Source organism: Tamandua tetradactyla, chromosome 3 (assembly GCF_023851605.1).
Source record: "Tamandua tetradactyla isolate mTamTet1 chromosome 3, mTamTet1.pri, whole genome shotgun sequence".
In the NCBI taxonomy this organism is placed as follows: Eukaryota; Metazoa; Chordata; class Mammalia; order Pilosa; family Myrmecophagidae; genus Tamandua; species Tamandua tetradactyla.
Genome location: NC_135329.1, coordinates 29,864,002 through 29,883,622, shown reverse-complemented (window position 1 = coordinate 29,883,622; position 19,621 = coordinate 29,864,002). Strand labels below are relative to the sequence as shown.

The window sequence follows — 19,621 nt, the reverse complement described above, 5'->3', positions numbered from 1 at the left end:
CTGCCTGAAAACATAGAGCTGTGTTCCAGTAGCCATGTTTTTTGAAGACTGTATAATGATATAGCTTTCGCAATGTGACTGTGTGATTGTGAAAACCTTGTGTCTGATGCTCCTTCTATCTACCTTTTTGACAGATGAGTAAAACATATGGATTAAGAATTAATAATAGGGGGAACAAAAGTTAAAATAAATTTAGTAGATTGAAATGCTAGTGATCAATGAAAGGGAGGGGTAAGGGGTATGGTATGTATGAATTTTTTTCTGTTTTCTTTTTATTTCTTTTTCTGAATTGATACAACTGTTCTAAGAAATGATCATGATGATGAATACACAACTATGTGATGATATTGTGAATTACTGATTATATATGTAGAATGGAATGATCATATGGTAAGAATGTTTGTGTTTGTTGTTATGTTTTAAAAAAATTTTAAATTAAAGAAAAAACAGAATATGGAGAATTTTATGCGAGGATACACACCAAGCTGTTAACATTGCTGGGAGGAGGGAGGTGGCGTTAGAGGTGAGCAGAGAAGAAGAGAGGAAAGCAAGACTGGGACATAATTAGGACACGGGAGGTAAACATTATTTAATTCAGTATTTCATCATGTGTGTAACACTTGTTTATGGTGGGCTGATTCTTTGCAAATAAAACTTTAAATTTGTGAAAACAAAACAAAAAAATGTTAGTGGTTATGATACAATAGTCAGAACCTTAAAGGGGCAGAGACAGAGTCAGAAAAGAGAAAGAGGTGTGGTAGTCAGGTTCAGGTGTCAGTTTGGCCAGGTGAAGGTGCCTAGTTCCATTGGTGTGGACATAAGCCAATGGCATTTGAACCTTATCTGTTGCCGATTACATCTGCAGTCGGCTAGGAGGCGTGCCTGCTGCAATGAATGAGGTTTGATTTAATTGGCTGGATGCTTAAATGAGAGAGCTCACTGTAGCACAACCCATGCAGCTCAGCATACTTCATTTCAGCACTCGCAGCTCAGCCCAGGCCCTTAGAAGTGTGGAAAGGAACCACCCTGGGGAAAGTTCTTGGAACTCAGAGGCCTGGAAAGAAGTTCAGCAGAGATCGTCCTGTGCCTTCCCCTCTAAGAAAGAACCTCAGTTCAAAGTTAGCTGCCTTTCCTCTGAGGAGCTATACATTTTTAACTAAATAAATCCCCTTTTATTAAAAGCCAATCCATCAGGACTTCCGGAGAAGATGGCGGCTTAGTAAGACGCGCGGGTCTTAGTTCCTCCTCCAGAAAAGCAACTAAAGAAACAGAAACAATACGAAACAGCTCCCGGAGTCACGACAGAGACCAAAAAGACAGCGTACCCCATTCTGGAACAGCTGAACGGGCAGGGAGAATCTGCTGCGGTGAGATACCCGAGGGGCGCGCGTTTTCCCAGCCGGGGCGGCAGGCGACTGGGGTCCCCTCCACGCACGTGGCTCCCCGGTCTGACTGGGAACGTTGGATAGCGGGGCCCTCCCGTCACGCTTGGCGTTTTGGGCCAGCTGGGCAATTAGGACCGGCACTCTCCCAAGCGGCGGCGGCCAGCGCCTCCACGCGCGGTTTCCTAGGCCGACTGCCGTGCAGACAGACGAGCGCCACGAGCGCCACCTACTGGGCAGGAAAAGAAAAACAGAGCCCAGAGATTTCACAGAAAAACCTTTCAACCAGCTGGGTCCCACACCCAGGGAAATCTGATCAAATGCCCAGACACCAGCAGAAAATAATGGATGACGCTCAGAAAATTGAAGATATGGCCCAGTCAAAGGAACAAACCAATAGTTCAAATGAGATACAGGAGCTGAGACAACTAATGCTGAATATACGAACAGAAATGGAAAAACTCTTCAAAAAGGAAATCAATAAATTGAGGGAGGACATGAAGAAGACATGGGCTGAACAAAAAGAAGAAATAGAAAATCTGAAAAAACAAATCACAGAACTTATGGGAGTGAAGGACAAAGAAGAAAAAATGGAAAAAACAATGGATACCTACAATGGTAGATCTAAAGAGACAGAAGCTACAATTAGTGAACTGGAGGATGGAACATCTGAATTCCAAAAAGAAACAGAAACTATAGGGAAAAGAATGGAAAAACTTGAGCAGGGGATCAGGGAACTGAATGACAATATGAAGCGCACAAATATACGTGTTGTGGGTGTCCCAGAAGGAGAAGAGAAGGGAAAAGGAGGAGAAAAACTAATGGAAGAAATTATCACTGAAAATTTCCCAACTCTTATGAAAGACCTAAATTTGCAGATCCAAGAAGTGCAGCGCACCCCAAAGAGAATAGACCCTAATAGGTGTTCTCCAAGACACTTACTAGTTAGAATGTCAGAGGTCAAAGAGAAAGAGAGGATCTTGAAAGCAGCAAGAGAAAAACAATCTGTCACATACAAGGGAAACCCAATAAGACTATGTGTAGATTTCTCAGCAGAAACCGTGGAAGCTAGAAGACAGTGGGATGATATATTTAAATTACTAAAAGAGAAAAACTGCCAACCAAGACTCCTATATCCAGCAAAATTGTCCTTCAAACATGAAGGAGAAATTAAAACATTTATAGACAAAAAGTCACTGAGAGAATTTGTGACCAAGAGACCAGCTCTGCAAGAAATACTAAAGGGAGCACTAGAGTCAGATACGAAAAGACAGAAGAGAGAGGTATGGAGTAAAGTGTAGAAAGAAGGAAAATCAGATATGATATATATAATACAAAAGCCAAAATGGTAGAGGAAAATATTATCCAAACAGTAATAATACTAAAAGTTAATGGACTGAATTTCCCAATCAAAAGACATAGAATGGCAGAATGGATTACGACCCAGCAATACCACTGCTAGGTATCTACTCAAGGGACTTAAGGGCAAAGACACAGACGGACATTTGCACACCAGTGTTTATAGCAGCATTATCTACAATTGCAAAGAGATGGAAACAGCCAAAATGTTCATAAACAGACGAGTGGCTAAACAAACTGTGGCGTATACCTACGATGGAATATTATGCAGCTTTAAGACAGACTAAACTTATGAAGCATGTAATAACATGGATGGACCTAGAGAACATTATGCTGAGTGAGTCTAGCCCAAAACTAAAGGACAAATACTGTAAGGTCCCACTGATGTGAACCGACATTCGAGAATCAGCTTGGAATATATCATTGGTAACAGAGACCAGCAGGAGTTAGAAACAGGGTAAGATAATGGGTAATTGGAGCTGAAGGGATACAGACTGTGCAACAGGACTAGATACAAAAACTCAAAAATGGACAGCACAATAATACCTAAGTGTAATGTAACTAGGTTGGAACACTGAATGAAGCTGCACCTGAAATATGGTTTTTTGTTTGTTTGTTTGTGTGTTTGTATCTTTTGTTTTTGTTTTTTTCTTTTTCCTTTTTATATATATATATTATTAGTATTATTATTTTAATTCTCTTCTCTATATTAACATTCTATATCTTTTTCTGCTGTTTTGCTAGTTCTTTTCCTAAATCGATGCAAATGTACTAAGAAATGATGATCATACATCTATGTGATGATACTAAGAATTACTGAGTGCATTTGTAGAATGGAATGATTTCTAAATGTTGTGTTAATTTCTTTTCTTTTTTTTGATTAATAAAAAATTAAAAAAAAAAAAAAAAGCCAATCCATCTCTGGTGTATTGGCAGCTAGCAAACTAGAACAAGAGGCAAAGTCTAGACTAGTGTTTCGTTTTTTAATCATCACAGTCCATTTTGAGAGTATGAAAAACTTTGGACCTTTTTCCATAAAATAGACATATTTTTACATACTCACAGGATCCACAAACCATAAGTTAAGAACTCCTAGTCTATTAGAGTTAGATCTCTGAAGCTGTGAAAGTCAGCACTACCCTATACAGGAACTGTTGAAAAAGTTGAAAAAGTGATCAGACATAGAGTAGAGATATCAATGAAGCTGATCTGGATAGGACTAAGGTATATCAGAAGACTGGGCAAAGGATGATATCATCCATATTTTACAACTTCAACTTCTGTATGAGACTAAAGAGAGAGATGTTTATTTGGTGCAAAATTTATATTTTGGCTGGTGTATTTTCTAATTTAACTTGTATGGTCAGTTTAATTGAACACCTTAAGTACATGGAATCTTGAATAAGGCATGAGATTTTGTTGGTTTGTCAAGGTTAGTGTTATGCCCTGACAAATTCCAGAGAGATTTGGACAGTGAATAAAGCAGTATTTGCAAAGTCCCCTTGAGGGAATGGGGAGAAAGTGGGAAATATTCAACTTCCCCATCTGGAGAATTTCTGATATTCTTGCAAGCAGTGGGAACAACCAAATCAATACATCAAGCCCTCAATCTTGGAGTTCACCCCTATGAAACGTATCCCTGTGAAGGATAGGCTAAACTTACTTAAAAGTAGGCCTAAGAGTCACCCCCAGAGTACCTTTTTTGTTGCTCAGATGTGGCCTCTCTCTCTAAACCGCACGGGAAGTGAACTCACTGACCTACATGCCCCCTATGTGGTACATGACTTCCAGCGGTATAAAACTCCCTGGCAACATGAGACAGAAATCCTGGGACTAACTAGGACCTGGCATCAAGGGGTTGAGAAAAACTTCTTGACCAAAAGGAGGGAGAGTGAAATGAGACAAAATAAAGTGTCAGTGGCTGAGAGATTTCAAACAGAGTTGAGAGGTTATCCTGGAGGTTATTCTTATGCATTATATAGATATCCCTTTTTTAGTTATGGCATATTGGAGTGGCTAGAGGGAAGTACCTGAAAATTTAGTACAGTGTTCCAGTAGCCTTGTTTATTGAAGATGATTGTATAATGATACAGCTTTTACAATGTGACTGTGTGGTTGTGAAAACCTTGTGTTTGATGCTCCTTTTATCTAGGGTATGGACAGATGAGTAAAACATATGGATAAAAAATAAACAAATAATAGGGGGAACCAAGGTTAAATTAAATTGAATAGATTGAAATACTAATTGTCAATGAGAGAGAGGGGTAAGGAGTATGGTATGTAGGAGTTTTTTCTTTTTTCTTTCTTTTGCTGGAGTGATGCAAATGTTCTAAAAATGATCATGGTGATGAATACATAACTATGTGATGATATTGTGAGCTATTGATTGTGCACCATGTATGAAATGTTTGTATGTCAAGAATGTTTGTATATTTGTTAAGTTGTTACAATAAAAATATTAAGAAAAAAAAACTGGCCTAAAAAGGGCTATAGAGAAGCAAAAGCAAAGAGAAAGAGACAGAGAGGCAGAAAGACAGAGAGATGGATATAAAGAAACACAAGGAAAGGGAGAAAGCAAGAGAGAAGGGTCAAATCAGTTTCTATCCCTCTCATATACCACAGCCCATTCCATGATTAACACTAGACTAAATTGTGAAGACTGACATACCTCAGTGCTTCTTAATCTCCCCATCCCACCTTCATTCTCCTTAGTAAAGCTTACTCCTTACATTAACAGGGAGCCCTATGGTCTTAAACATATTGATAAGAGTAATTCTAGAACAACAGCAAAAGGAGTCTATATATTGCAGTGTTATATGGTAAGTAATTTATCTTTTAAGGCCCCTATTTTCTTACTTGTATAATGACAGGCTTTGAATAGATGAAAACAGAAGACTTTGAATTAACACAATGTCAGCTGAGAAACTGTCCAGAGGCCACTAGGGCTCCTAGGTGTCATGAAGTAGACAGCAGGAGCAAAGGTGTCAGAAAGACCAGCTGAAGCCTCTCTCCCTTAAAGGACCTGTGGGCTACATAAACAGTAGGGCAGGAATAAAGGGAAACTCTTTTTGTACTTTTGCAAAGGTTTTATTATTATTAATAATAATAATAATAAAGAAGGTGGCAATCTTTAAAGTATGTAAATATAACTTTTGACCTGGGCCTGTTTCCTTTCCTTGGGGTGTCTGTTGAGAATGGGCCAGAAGGGCATTTTGGAGTTGGAGTCATAAATTCCAATTTACTCTCCAATTTACCTTTTTTTTTTCCTGCATGGGCAGGCACCAGAAATCGAACCCTGGTCTCTTGCATGGCAGGCAAGAACTTGGCCTGCTGAGCCACCATGGCCAGCCCCCAATTTAAATTTCAACTGCAAACATGTAGGTTTGGCTCTAGGGTTTTCATTCTAGGGTTCTTATCAAGAGATGAGCTACGAGAAAAGAGTACTGTAGGGTGGTAAAGGGTTTGAAGCAGGAAAATACAGCAAATGAATTTTGGATTAGGCCAGCCCCTTTACAGGAATGGGGACTCCTGACATAATATTCTTAACTTCCTGTTGTTTTCTTAGGGGTTATATTTCCTAATCTTGGATGATGGGGAGCTGGGGTTGGGGTCAGGTATTGCTCAAAAGAATAGAGGCTTTGTTTTGGACAACGGAGCTGACAATGTCCCCATTCAAGGGATCAAGGTGGGCTGGGCAGGGGTAATGGGTTGAGGAAGAAAGAAATAGATCAAGTGTGAAAATTCTGTGCCAAACAGCCTTACAAGCTTCCTTCCAACGAATCTGACCCTCTTCAATGAGATGTGTAAAACTAAACTCTTGATTTGATGAACTTTTCTTTTTTTTTTTTCCACTGAGGTGAATGTGGAAGCCAGATGGCATCCATTCATTTACAATTGCCCAAGAGAAGGCTTTGGGCCAAAAGCAAATAATGAGCTCCTCCTCTCCAGTCAGTCAACAAGTGATGCTCATTAGGAAAGCTGACTCAAAACTCCCTGTCACCCCTCCAGAGTTGTACCCCACCTACTAGTCTTGCTGGCCAGTTTCTGCATATTCTCCACTTGCCCACCCCATGGCACAGGCAATGCCATGCCATACAATGTGTAGAGCAAGGGATTCTGCAGTAAAGGGGCAGAAGAAAAACTAGGGAAGCATTAAAAACAACTCACCATCACCTGCTTATTTGTCTATCTGTGTTACATAGGATTTACTTGTTGCCTAGGGAATTCAAGAATCCATGATGTGGAGAATGTTTTTTGTGTGGTCCTTGGATCATATGCACCAGAATCACTTGTGCTTTTAAAAAGAGAAATGTGAGAACATCTTGTCTAGTAGATCTTCGGAGACCCACAGCAAAACTGCTAGACAGGAAGGGGAGATGGTTGGGCACCTAAATGATGAGTAGCACTAGCAATAAAAATATATATTATTATGTTTAAGTTTAGCTAGAATTTTTAAAATAAGATTTAATCTGTGGAAAACAGTTTCCCCCAATTCAACAGAAGAATGGATAAACAAAATGTAGTATATGCATGTGTTTTGGTATGCTAAAGCTTCTGGAATGCAATAACCCGAAATGAATTGGCTTTTACAAAGGGGATTTATTACATTACAAATTTACAGTTCTAAGGCCATGAAAATGCTCAAATTAAGGCACCAACAAGAGGATACCTTGTTGGAGGAAAGGCAGCCAGCATCCAGAACACCTCTGTCAGCTGGGAAGGCATATGGCTGGCATCCAAGTTCTCGGTTTGTTGCTTCCAGCTTCTGAATCCAATGGCTTTCTCTCAAAGCATATGTAGGCCCTAATTTAGCTTCTCTGGGGCTAACTCTGGATTTCATCTCTTAGCTTCCCTTGACTCTCTCTAGGTTCCGGCTATTTCTGTCAGTCCTTATTTAGCACCCAGGGTATTTATGTCTGGCTCCTCTTGGCCATGAATAAAGGACACTTAAAGGACTCCAGCAAATGGATTAAGACCTCTCCTTGAACTGGTGGGGTCATATCCCCAGAAAAACAATCCAATCAAAAGGTCCCACCCTAAACAACAAGTCTGCTGCCACAAGATTGGATTAAATGAACACGACTTTTCTGGGACACATAACAGTTTCACACCATCATAGCATGTGATGAAATATTCAGCTGTAAAAAGGAATGAAGCTTCCAAATATGCGACAACATGGATGAACCTTGAAGACATCATGTTGCATGAAATAAGCTAGACACAAAAGGACAAATATTGTGTGATCTCACTTATATGAAATAATTAGAATATGCAAATTTATAGAATCAGAAATTAGAATACAGGTTATTAGGGATGGGGGTGAGGATGGGGAATTAATGCTCAATTAGTACAGAATTTATCTTTGGGGTGATAGAAAAGTTTTGGTAATGGATGGTGGTGACGGTTGCACAGCATTATGAATGTATTTACCACCCCTGAATTTTATACTTGAAAATGGCTAAAAAGATTAGTTTTTGGTTTTATATATGTTACCTGTATAAAAATGTATGACACAAAGAGTGAAACCTAATGTAAACTATGCATAATATAATAATCTTGTTTCATCATTTATAACAAAGTTACCAAACTTTGTACCACGCAAATGTTAATAACAGGGAAAACTGTGTGTGTGGAAGGAGGGTGGTATGGTATATGGGAACTTAGTACTTTCTCACGGTTTTCCTGTAAACTTATCACTGCTTGCATGAAAAATAAATAAACAAAATAAAATAGAACATAACTTCACCAAATTGCAGCTCGGTTTAGCATCAATTATAAGATACAAGCTATAACAGAAAGTAAACAAAAATTCTTAGTATCATTTTAATCACCAACTAACCTTAGGGTTAATCACCTTGCAAGAACTGCACAGTCACCTCCACCCATGCAGTTATACAAAGCGAGGAAAATTCCACAACTATTTTGACTGATTAATTTCAAGATCACTAATCTCAGGTGGGGTCTTCATGCTGCCAAGCAAGTATACTTTATTTCCCTAGTTCTCTCTTCCTCCCATTCTCTCAGATGATGATTTCATACTTTATCTCCTTAACCTTCCAAAACCCCTCCCCAATCTCCAGCTTTAGTTAATGAATTTACTTTCTACTCCACTCTGAAAATTGATACAAAGAGAATTGCCTCAAGCTTTTGTCACCACCCACTTACGCATACTGCTCCCACATAACTCTGCATTACGTCTGTTACATTAGACAAACTATTCTCACACCTAGCCAAGGACAATTCCTACACTTATGCATTAGATCCTACCTTTTCTTGCCTACTCTGCACATTGTTCCAGCAATTTTCCCCTCGTTTTTGCATCATCAAATGTTCTTCCCTCTTTATTGGATAATTCTCATCAGCATATAAACATACTATTATTTCTTCCGTTGTGAAAAACAAACTTCTGTTCAGCTCATTTCTTTCCTTTTCTTTACAGTAAAATTTGAAACAGTTGCCTATACTCTTCTCCCATTCTTATTCCAGTCTTAAACAGGTTTTCATTCCCACCACTCTACCAACATCGTTCGTTTGAACCTGACCTTTGTTGTTAAATAGATGGTCATTCCTCAGACCTCATCTTGTTTGACTTAGGAGCACAGGTGCACATTTGATCACGTTCTCCTCTTGAAAAACTTGGTTCATTTAGCATCCAGGACAATATAACACCTGGTTTTCCTTTGACCTTTCCAGTCACTCTCAATCTTTCTTACTGGTTTCCTCCCATTTTTTCAACTTCTAAATATTGGTGTAGCCCTACAGATCAGTCCTTGGCCCTTTTCTCTTCTTTACCTATACTCACTCTTAAGGTGGTCTCATCCAGCCTCATGGCTTTAACCATCATACCAAATCTACATTCCTAGCTCAGACTCTGCCCCTGAACTCAAGACCTATATCCAGATTCCTATTTAAGATCTCCACTTAGATATCTGATAGGCACCTAAAACTTACATCCTACAATACGCTTGAGATATCCTCCCCCAAACCAGCTCTTCCTGAATTCTTCTCCATCCCAGTACTGGACAACTCCATTTTTCAGGCCAAACACTTTGATCTTCCTTGATTTCTTTTATTCTCACAGTCCACATACAATTTGTCAAAAAATTGGTGTTCTGATTGGTATCCTTGTTTTTGCTTTATCTAGCCTGGGGTATATTCTTATTAGAGCATTTATAGTGGTCCAGTTAATAGAGAAGTCAGCAGGGGCAGAGAAAGAAAGTGAAACCCCAGTGTTGTGACTGAGGAAGTAGTTAGGGACAAGAAGATGACTGGCAATTTGGGAGATTGATACAAATGAATGAATAAATATATTGAGGATAATGAGCCTTATGTTACTCACTTTCAGAAAAAGGAGCAAGATACGTGGGAAATGTTAAGGCAAGATGAACCTCTGTGGTACTGGATTGGAATTGAAAATCTTTATTAGTTTCTTAGGGCTGTAAAATCAAATTACCACAAAAACTGGATGGCTTGAAACAACAGAAGTTTATTCTATCATTGTTCTGGAAGCTAGAAACCCAAAATGAAGATGTTGGTGAGACCAAAGCTTCTAGAGGAGGACCCTTCATTGCGTCTTTCAGTATCTGGTAGCCTATGTGTTCCCTGACTTGTGGCAGCATAGTACCAATATCTCCCTCAGTCTTCACATTGTATCTTTCCTCTGTGGGTGTCGCCTGTCCAAATTTCCTTCTTCTTATAAGGACACTAGTCATATTGGATTTGGGTACTGCCAAATACCATACTGCATAATTTCCTAATCCAGTATGTCCACACCTTAAACTATTTGCATTTGCAAATACCCTATTTTCAAATAAGGTTACATCCTGAAGTTTCAGGTAGACACGAATTTTGGGGGGACAGTATTCAATCCAGTCCAAAGGTATCGTGAATCCATGTTTTGAATCAATCAATCTATATAGATAGATAGATAGATAGATAGATGTCTGGGTTTATGTGCCTGTATGTATACATATGTTTCCTAGCTCTGTCAACTGGCAGCGTAGAAGCAGTGACACTCCAATAGCAATGAATGCAATAAGCCTCCATATCTTGATCTGTAAGCTATTCTTCACTAAGGCAACCAGCATTCATTGGTCAAATAACGAGTTCCAGGGCTGGGGCAATGAAAGTATAAGATGAGATTGTAAAATATTGTGCTAGAGAGTGAGGACGTGTTCAAAAATGAGGGGAACATGTAAAAAAAACTGATGGGAGGTTCCAGAGAAGATGGCGGCATGGGGTGGGGTGGGGTGACAGGACACATTTCTCCTATGAAGAACAGCTAGTGGACAGGCAGAAACTGTATGAATCAATAGTTCTGGGCTTCGGAGGCCGGGGAGCATTGAACAATACCTAGGAAAGAGCAGGAGGGGAGACTGAGAAGCTGCAGCAAAAAACTGTGAGTGAATTCTTCCTACAGCCCATCTCCCACCCTGGAGGCTTGCCTCGAATAGGTTTGTGTGTGATTTCACGAACTGAGAGCAGAGAAAATAGGGAAGGGGCGGAGGAGCTATAGTCTAGTACTGAGCGCGGCTTCTGACCAGTGAGTTTTGAGGTTCCTGCTTTCAAGGTTCTGGCTTCATATCACAGTTCTAGCCTGCAGGGAGAAGAAACTTCAATGAACACCTTTTCAATGCCACTAAAGGAGGTTGAAAAAACACACTCCCTCTGTTGCATGGAAAGGTTTACAGAAGAGCACAATCTACTGGGCAGGCCAGGAAAGTGCACTTTTGGCATGCAATGTGTGTGTGTGTGTGCTAGAGGGAGGGGGTGTGTGTGGCATGCAGGCAGAGGTTTTTTTTTGCATTTTTCCTGTCCCTTTTCCCAGAGACCTTTGGAAGTGATCTGCACCCCATTCGTGGGTCCCTAGCCCTGTTTTCACCAATTAAACGTGGGAAATTCTAAAGATCTAGGATAAGTTGAACTAAGAACCAAAGAAGAGCCATAACACAAAGCCAGTCAATCCCTAGGCAAGACAGAGAAACCGAACATCAGAGTAAAACTCATCAAGATAATCAAATACCTAGACATTAGCAAAAAATGACAATCCATACTAAGAAACAGGAAGATACGGCCCAGTGAATTCCAAATGAACCCTTACCATAATGACTAGGATAATTGACTTGCATTCTCAATGTAACAATCCCTTCCTGAAAATTCCAAAGACTGCACCATGTGGCTGCCAGAAATTGGCTTCTGTTTTTGCAATCATTACTATAGCACTGAAATTAGTTAGCAAATTGATGTACTCAGAGAAACATAAGCTATAATTCCTTTTATCTAAAAATCCTTCCTCTCCTCTGTCTGGAGTTCATTCTCTGGAATTCTTTTGCAGAAACATGGCATATTTAACTATAAGCCTTTATTTTTTTAACAAGCAGTTTTACTGATATATATTCACATACCATACAGTCCATCCAAAATTTACAATCCATGGCTCACAATCTATTTACAGAATTGTGTATTCATCACTGCAATCATTTGAGAACATTTTCATTACTCCAAAAATAAAAACCCCAAACTACCTATACATCCTTATTAAAAATACTTTGCATTGGTATGGTACCTTCATTATAACCGATGGAAGAATATTAAAATATTACTGTTAATTATAGCTTATAGTTTGTATTAGGTGTATTTTTTCCATACACCACCCAATTGTTAACACCTTGTGATAGTGATGTACATTTGTTCTAATTCATGAAAGAACATTCTTATATTTGTACTATTAATCAAGTTCATTGTCCACAACAAGGTTCACTAAATTATAGTCCCATGTTTTATCCTTTAGCTTTCCTCCTAGTTACATGCATGACCTAAACTTCCATTTTCAATCACATTCACACACATAATTCAGTGCTGTTAATTACACTCACAATAATGTGCTATCATCACCTCTATCCATCCCCAAACATATACAATCAACCTAATTAAAAATTCTGCATACACTAAGCATCAGTTCCCCATCTCTAGCCTCATTCTATTTTCTGGCATCCTATATTCTAGATTTCAACTCTATGAGTTTGCTTACTATAATTAGTTCATATTAGTGAGATCATACAATAGTTAGCCTTTTGTGTCTGGCTTATTTCATTCAATATAATGTCCTCAAGTTTCATCCATGTTGTATGCATCAGGATTTCATCCTTCTTACAAATGAATAGTATTCATTGTATGTATATACCACATTTTGGTTATCCATTCATTGGTTGAGGTACACTTGGGTTTCTTCCATCTTTTGGCAATTGTGAATAATGCCACAATGAACTTTTGGTTTTGTTGATTCTGTTATTTTTTTGTTGTTGATGTTCTCCATTTCATTTATTTCTGCTCTAATCTTTGTAATTTATTTACTTCTGCTTGCTTTGGGATTATTTGCTGTTCCTTTTCTAGTTCCTCCAGGTGTGCAGTTATGTCTTTGATTTTAGCTTTCCTCCTTTTTAATGTAGGCCTTTATGGCTATAAATTTCCTTCTCATCACTGCCTTTGCTGTATTTCATAAGTTTTGATATGCTGCGTTCTTGTTTTCAATCATCTGGAGATATTTATTGATTTCTCTTGCAATTTCTTCTTTGACCCACTACCTGTTCAACCTCTATATATTTGTGAATTTTTCAGTTCCCTGCCTGTTACTGATTTCCAGCTTCACTCTGTTATGGTCAGAGAAAGAGCTTTGTATAATTTCAATCTTTTAAAATCTATTGAGTCTTGTTTTGTAACCCAACATGTGGTCTATACTGGAGAATGATACTTGAGCACTTGAGAAGAATGTATAGCCTGCTTTTTTGGTGTGCTATGTTCTGTATATGTCTGTTAGGTCTAGTTCGTTTATCATATCATTAAAATTCTGTTTCCTTACTGATCCCCTGTCTAAATGTTCTATCCATTGATGAGAGTGGTGTACTGAAGTCTTCGAACTTCCATTGTTGTAGGACATCTATTTCTCCCTTCAATTTTGCCAGTGTTTGCCTGATGTATTTTGAGGCACCCTTGTTACGGGCATAAGTATTTATGATTGCTTCTTCATGGACTGCCCCTTTTATTAATACATAATGTACTTCTTTGTCTCCTATGACTGTTTTGCATTTAAAGTCTATTTTATTTGATACTAGTATAGTTACTCCAGCTCTTCTGTGGTTACTATTTGTGTTGATTATCTTTTTCCAACCTTTACTTTCAGCCTATTTGTATCCTTGGGTTTAAGGTGAGTCTTTGCAAACAGCATATAGATGGTGCATACTTTTTTTTTTAATCCATTCTGCCTGTCTTAGTCTTTGATTGGGGAGTTTAAACTATTAACATTCATTTTTACACTCTCCTCCAGGTTTCTCTCTCCTGTCTTTTCCTTTCAGCCTGGAGAATTCCCTTTATTATTTCTTTTTTTTTTTTATTCTGGATATCAAAACTTTATTGGATATGCCATTTCCAAATATTTTTGCCCAGTGTGTAAGTTTTCATTTTACTTTGATGATAAAGTCCTTGAGGAGCCAAAGTTTTTAATTTTGATGCGGTCCCAAATATTCATTTTTTTCTTTTGCTGTTTGTGCTTCAGGTGTAAAGTCTAAGAAACCATTGCTTAGCACAAGGTCCTGAAATGCTTCCCGACATTTTCTCCCAGGAGTTTGATAGTTCTGACTCGTATATAGGGGTCTCTCATCCCCATATACAAATTTGACGATTGGCTTTTCCATTTCTTCAAAGAAGGTTGTTGGAATTCTGATTGGGATTGCGTTGAATTTATAAATTGCATTGGGCAAGATTGACACCTTAAAGATATTCAGTCTTCCAATTCATGAACACAGAATGTCCTTCTATTTTTTAGATGTTGTTTGATTTCTTTTCTTTTAGCACAATGTTTTACAGTTTTCTTTGTACAAGTCCTTTAAGTCCTTGGAGAGATTTATTCCTAAATATTTCTTTCTTTTAGTTACTATTGTGAATGGAGTTTTTTTCTTGATTTCTTCTTCCGATTGTTCATTGCTTGTGTATAGAAACACAACTGATTTTGGGGTGCTGATCTTGTGCCCCACCACTTTTCTGAATTCACTTATTACCTTTGGGAGCCTTGCTGCTGTGGATTTTTCGATTTTCTGTGTACAGGATCATGTCATCTGCAAACAGTGAAAGTTTTTCTTCTTCCTTTCCAATTTGGATGCCTTTTCTTTTTCTTGCATAAATACTCTGGCAAGAACTTTCAGTACTATGTTGAACACAATGGTAACAGTGGACAACCAAGTCTTGTTCCCAACCTTAGAGGGAAAGCTTTCAGTCTTTTACCATTAAGTAGAATGTTAGCTGTGGGCTTACATTTATGCTCTTTATCATGTTGAAGAAGTTTTCTCTCTTCCTAATGTTTAAGTTTTTATCAAGAAGAAGTGTTGACTTTTGTCAAATGCCTTTTTGCATCAATTGAGATGATCATATGGTTTTTTTCCTTCATTCTGTTAATGTGGTGTCCTTCTGTTGAGCCATCCTTGCATACAGAGGGTAAAATCCCACTTGATCATGGTATACAATTCTTTTAATATATTGCTGTATTCAGTTTGCTAGTATTTTGTTGAGGGTTTTCTGCATCTATGTTCATAAGAGATAATGTCTGTAGTTTTCTTTTCTTGTGGTATCCTAACTGGTTTTGGTAAGAGGGTGATGTTGGCCTTATAGAATGAACTAGGGAATGTTCCCTCGGCTTCAATTTTTTTGAAGTTTGAGCAGAACTGGAGTTAAGTCTTTTCAGAATGTTTGGTAGACTTTCCCTATGGAAGCCATCTGGTCCTGGGCTTTTCTTTGTTGAAAGATTTTTGATCACTGATTCAATTTTTATTAGTATAGACTTCTTGAGATCTTTTTTTTCTTGAGTCAATGTAGGTAGTTTGTGTGTTTCTAAGAATTTGTCCATTTCATCCAGGTTATCTAATTTATTGGAGTAAAGTTGTTCATAGCAACCTCTAACAGTCTTTTTTATTTCAGTGGGGTTGTTAGTAATGCCCCCCTTTCCACATCTGATTTTTATTTGTATGCTCTCTCTTTTCTTGTCATTTCCAGTTAAAAGTTTGTCAATTTTACTGATCTTTTCAAAGAACTAAGTTTTGTTTATTTTCATTGTCTCTACTGTATTTTTTGGTTTCTGTTTCACTTATCTCTGATTTAATCTTTGTTACCTCCTTATTTCTGCTTGCTTTGGGTTTAGTTTGCTTTTCTTTTTCTAGTTGTTATGGTTTTGAATTAGGTCATTGCTTTGCAGTCTTCCCTCTTTTTTAATGTAAGCATTTAGGGTTAAAAATTTTCCTATCAGCATTGTCTTCACTACACCCTGTAAAATTTGATAGGCTGTATTTTCATTTTTACTTGTATCAAGATATTTCCTAATTTCACTTGTGATTCCTTCTTTGACCCTTTGGTAGATTAATTTGTTGTTTAATTTCCACATATATGTGAATTTTCCCTTTCTCCTTGCTGTTGATTTCTAGCTTCAGAGATTTATCAGTACTTTTGTATGCATTTGCATTTTAGCTCCTGTGGGAAGTAAGAAGTGGAGTTACATACCAGACAATACACTACAATAATACTGGCATTTATAATTACCCAAATGATGATGTTTACCACAGGTCGTTATTTCTTTGTGTCAGATTGAACTATTGTCTAGTGTCCTTTCCTTTCAGTCTGAAGAACTCCCTTTAGTATTGGCTTGTAGGGTTGATCTAGCGGTGATGAACTCCCTCAGATTTTGTTTATCTGGGACATCTTAATCTCTGCCTCATTTTTGCAAGAAAGTCTCACAAGATATAAAATTCTTAGTTGGCAGTTATTTTCCTTCAGCACTTTTTTTTTTTTTCATGCTTCTTTTTTTTATTTTTATTTTCTTTTTTTTATTAATTAAAAAAATTAACAAAACAATTAGAAATCATTCCAATCTACATGTACAATCAGTAATTCTTAATAACATCACATAGTTGCATATTCATCATTTCTTAGTACATTTGCATCGATTTAGAAAAAGAAATAAAAAGACAACAGAATAAGAATTAAAACAATAATAGAAAGAAAAAAAAAACAAAACAAAACAAAAAAAACCTATACCTCACATGCAGCTTCATTCAGTGTTTTAACATAATTGCATTGCAATTGGGTAATATTGTGCTGTCCATTTCTGAGTTTTTATATCCAGTCCCGTTGTACAGTCTGTATCCCTTCAGCTCCAATTATCTCTTCTCTTTTTTTTTTTTTTTAATTAACGGAAAAAAAGAAATTAACCCAACATTTAGAGATCATACCATTCTACATATGCAATCATTAATTCTTAACATCATCACATAGATGCATGATCATCATTTCTTAGTACATTTGCATTGGTTTAGAAGAACTAGCAACATAACCGAAAAAGATATAGAATGTTAATATAGAGAAAAAAATAAAAGTAATAATAGTAAAATTCCTTCAGCACTTTATTTCAACTCTGCCTTCTTGCCTTCATGTTGCTGATGAGAAATCAGCATGTGGGATTCCTTTGTATATAACATGTTGCTGTTTTCTTGCAGCTTTCAGAATTTCTCCTTGTCCTTTGCATTTGACACTCCAGTCAATGTGTGATGGGGCATATTTTTCTCCAAGTTTATTCTAGTGTTCTCGGGCCTTAGCAGTGCATATTCGGGTCTTTTGCTAAATTTGGGAAATTTTCTACCATTATTTCTTTGAATAGTCTATCTGTCCCTTTATCTCTTTCTTCTCCTTCTGGGACTTTCATAATGCATATATTGCTATGTGCTTCATGGTATCCTATAGGTCTCTTAGGTTATTTTTGCATTTTTAAATTCCTTCTCTTTCTGCTCCTCAATCTGATTTATTTCAAGTGTCTTATCTTCAGGTCCACTGAATATTTCTTTTGCCAGCTCCAGTCTGCTCTAGAATCTCTCCTGGGAATTTTCCATTTCAGTTATTGTGGTCTTCAACTCCAGTAATTCTGTTTTGTTCTTTTTTTAAAAAATTATCTATTTATTTAGACTCCCATATTGCTCATTCATTGTTTTTCTGATATCCTTTTGTTCTTTCTCTGTAAGTTTCCTTTATCTCTGAGCATGCTGAAGATCTTTTTTAAAGATTTTGTTGGCTATGTCCATGTCTTGGTCTTCTTCATTGGTATTTCTGGGATTTTTATCCTCTTCCTTTGGATGGGCCATCATTTCTTTTTGCTTTGCCTTGAACTCTTTTGTTGCACACTGTATATTTTAATATTTTAAAATTAACTCTGGGATTTATTACCTGAAATAACTGTCCCTTGATTTTGTAACCTGCTGGTGATAAGCAGAGATTTTCTTGAGCTTCAGCCCCACTATTAGGAAGGTCTGTCCAAGGCGAACACAGCATGTAGGGTTTTCCCTGTCTTTATGGACCTGTGTCTTGTCCTGGGCTTTTGCTCATTACTTGTTTGGGAGGTCCCTGTTTATAGGAATTTGGTTGTTCCCTCTGTTTCCCAGGAGACAGCCCTCCTTCTCCTGAATGTCTGAAGCCAGTAAGCCCATGGTTTGGATTTTTAAAAAGCATGCTAGAAATGAAGGCCAAAGAGAAAGACACTATATGTTGAGTAACAAATATGAGGTGGATGATTTCAGTAGAGAAACGGGAAGTAGATTCATGTAGTTCTTAACTAGGAAGTGGTAGGGGGTACTTTTGAAGCAAAAGAAAGGAATTTCCATCTTCAAATCTCAGAAATATCAAAATAATCTAAAAGACTGGCACTTTCATACTGTTTCACAGTCAATAATGTATCTTCAATTGTTTTATTCACCAAAGTGTTCACACTGGCGATAAAAAAATTAATGGCCCCAAGAAGAGTCTCTCCATTTTTAGCCAGCAGCTTCTGGGTATCTGCATTATAGCCAAATTCTTCATGGAGTTCTAGTGACTTCAAACTCAGGTCAGCAAATGCATCTCCAAGTTGTCTTTGAGTATGCACCATCTGGAAAAGCTGGGTGGACAATGTCTGAGCCAATCTTAGAATATTTTCATATTTTTTCTTGTTCTCTCTTAATATATCAATCTGAGCTTCCAGTTCAAGGTCCACAGTTCTTGAGCCACGACCTAACTTCTCGGAGATAATCTGCCGAGTGCACTTGTACGTGTTTAGACTCCATTTTCTAACAAGTTCTAACTTCTCCATTGCAGGATTTTTAATTTCATCTGCTAGAATAACTGGTCCACTTTTTGCTTGTGTTCTCTGGCCACCTTGAAATGCTCCTGCTTCAATAACTCCTTCTTTGGTATTGTCAAAGCCATGAGACGTAATCTGGGTTTCTGAGAGACCAAGTCCAGCTGATAATGTATGCTTCAAATCTCTATTAAAGCCATGTTCGTGAGAGTCATCAAGTTCCCCATTACTAGTAACTGGAATTTCTGCTGCTGAATTCTTGGGAGATTCATGAGCCATGACAGATTTCTGTCTGCGGGACTCCGGCAGCTCACACGCCCCGGCTAATCCCTGCCGCTGCTTTCTAGGCAAGAACTGAGAGAAACGCGACCGGGGTCTTTTCCTTCATCCCCTCCCCCGCACGCACCTCGGATCCTCGGGGGCGGGGAGCAACTGCAGCTGTCACAGCCTCACACTGACCAACCGCCGAGGACACTCAGACTGAGGGCCTCCCAACCCGGCCTCCAGAGCCTGCACCGGGAGCAGCGGAGCCGGAAGTCCCTTTATTATTTCTTATAGAACAGGTCGCTTGTTAACAAATTCTGTTTCTGTTTATCTGTGAATATTTTAAATTCACCCTCATTTTTGAAGGATAGTTTTTCCAGATAAAGGATTATTGGCTGGCAGGATCTTAAATATATCATACTACTGCTTTCTTACCTCCAAGTTTTTGTTTTGTTTTTGATGCAAAATCAGCACT

General features: G+C 38.0%; 1 long non-coding RNA gene and 1 pseudogene across 2 annotated transcripts in view; one reads left to right on the top strand and one right to left on the bottom strand.

Annotated features, from left to right (window-relative positions):
- Positions 1-19,621, top strand: part of LOC143677205 (uncharacterized) — a 95,858-nt gene that overhangs the window by 55,459 nt on the left and 20,778 nt on the right. The gene's annotated exons all lie outside the window — the stretch shown is intronic.
- On the bottom strand, positions 17,755-19,413 carry LOC143676008 (arfaptin-1 pseudogene; annotated as a pseudogene). Its single transcript, XR_013171753.1, has 2 exons — positions 19,289-19,413; positions 17,755-19,170 (listed from the first exon to the last, which is right to left on the bottom strand). The product of XR_013171753.1 is annotated as an arfaptin-1 pseudogene (transcript).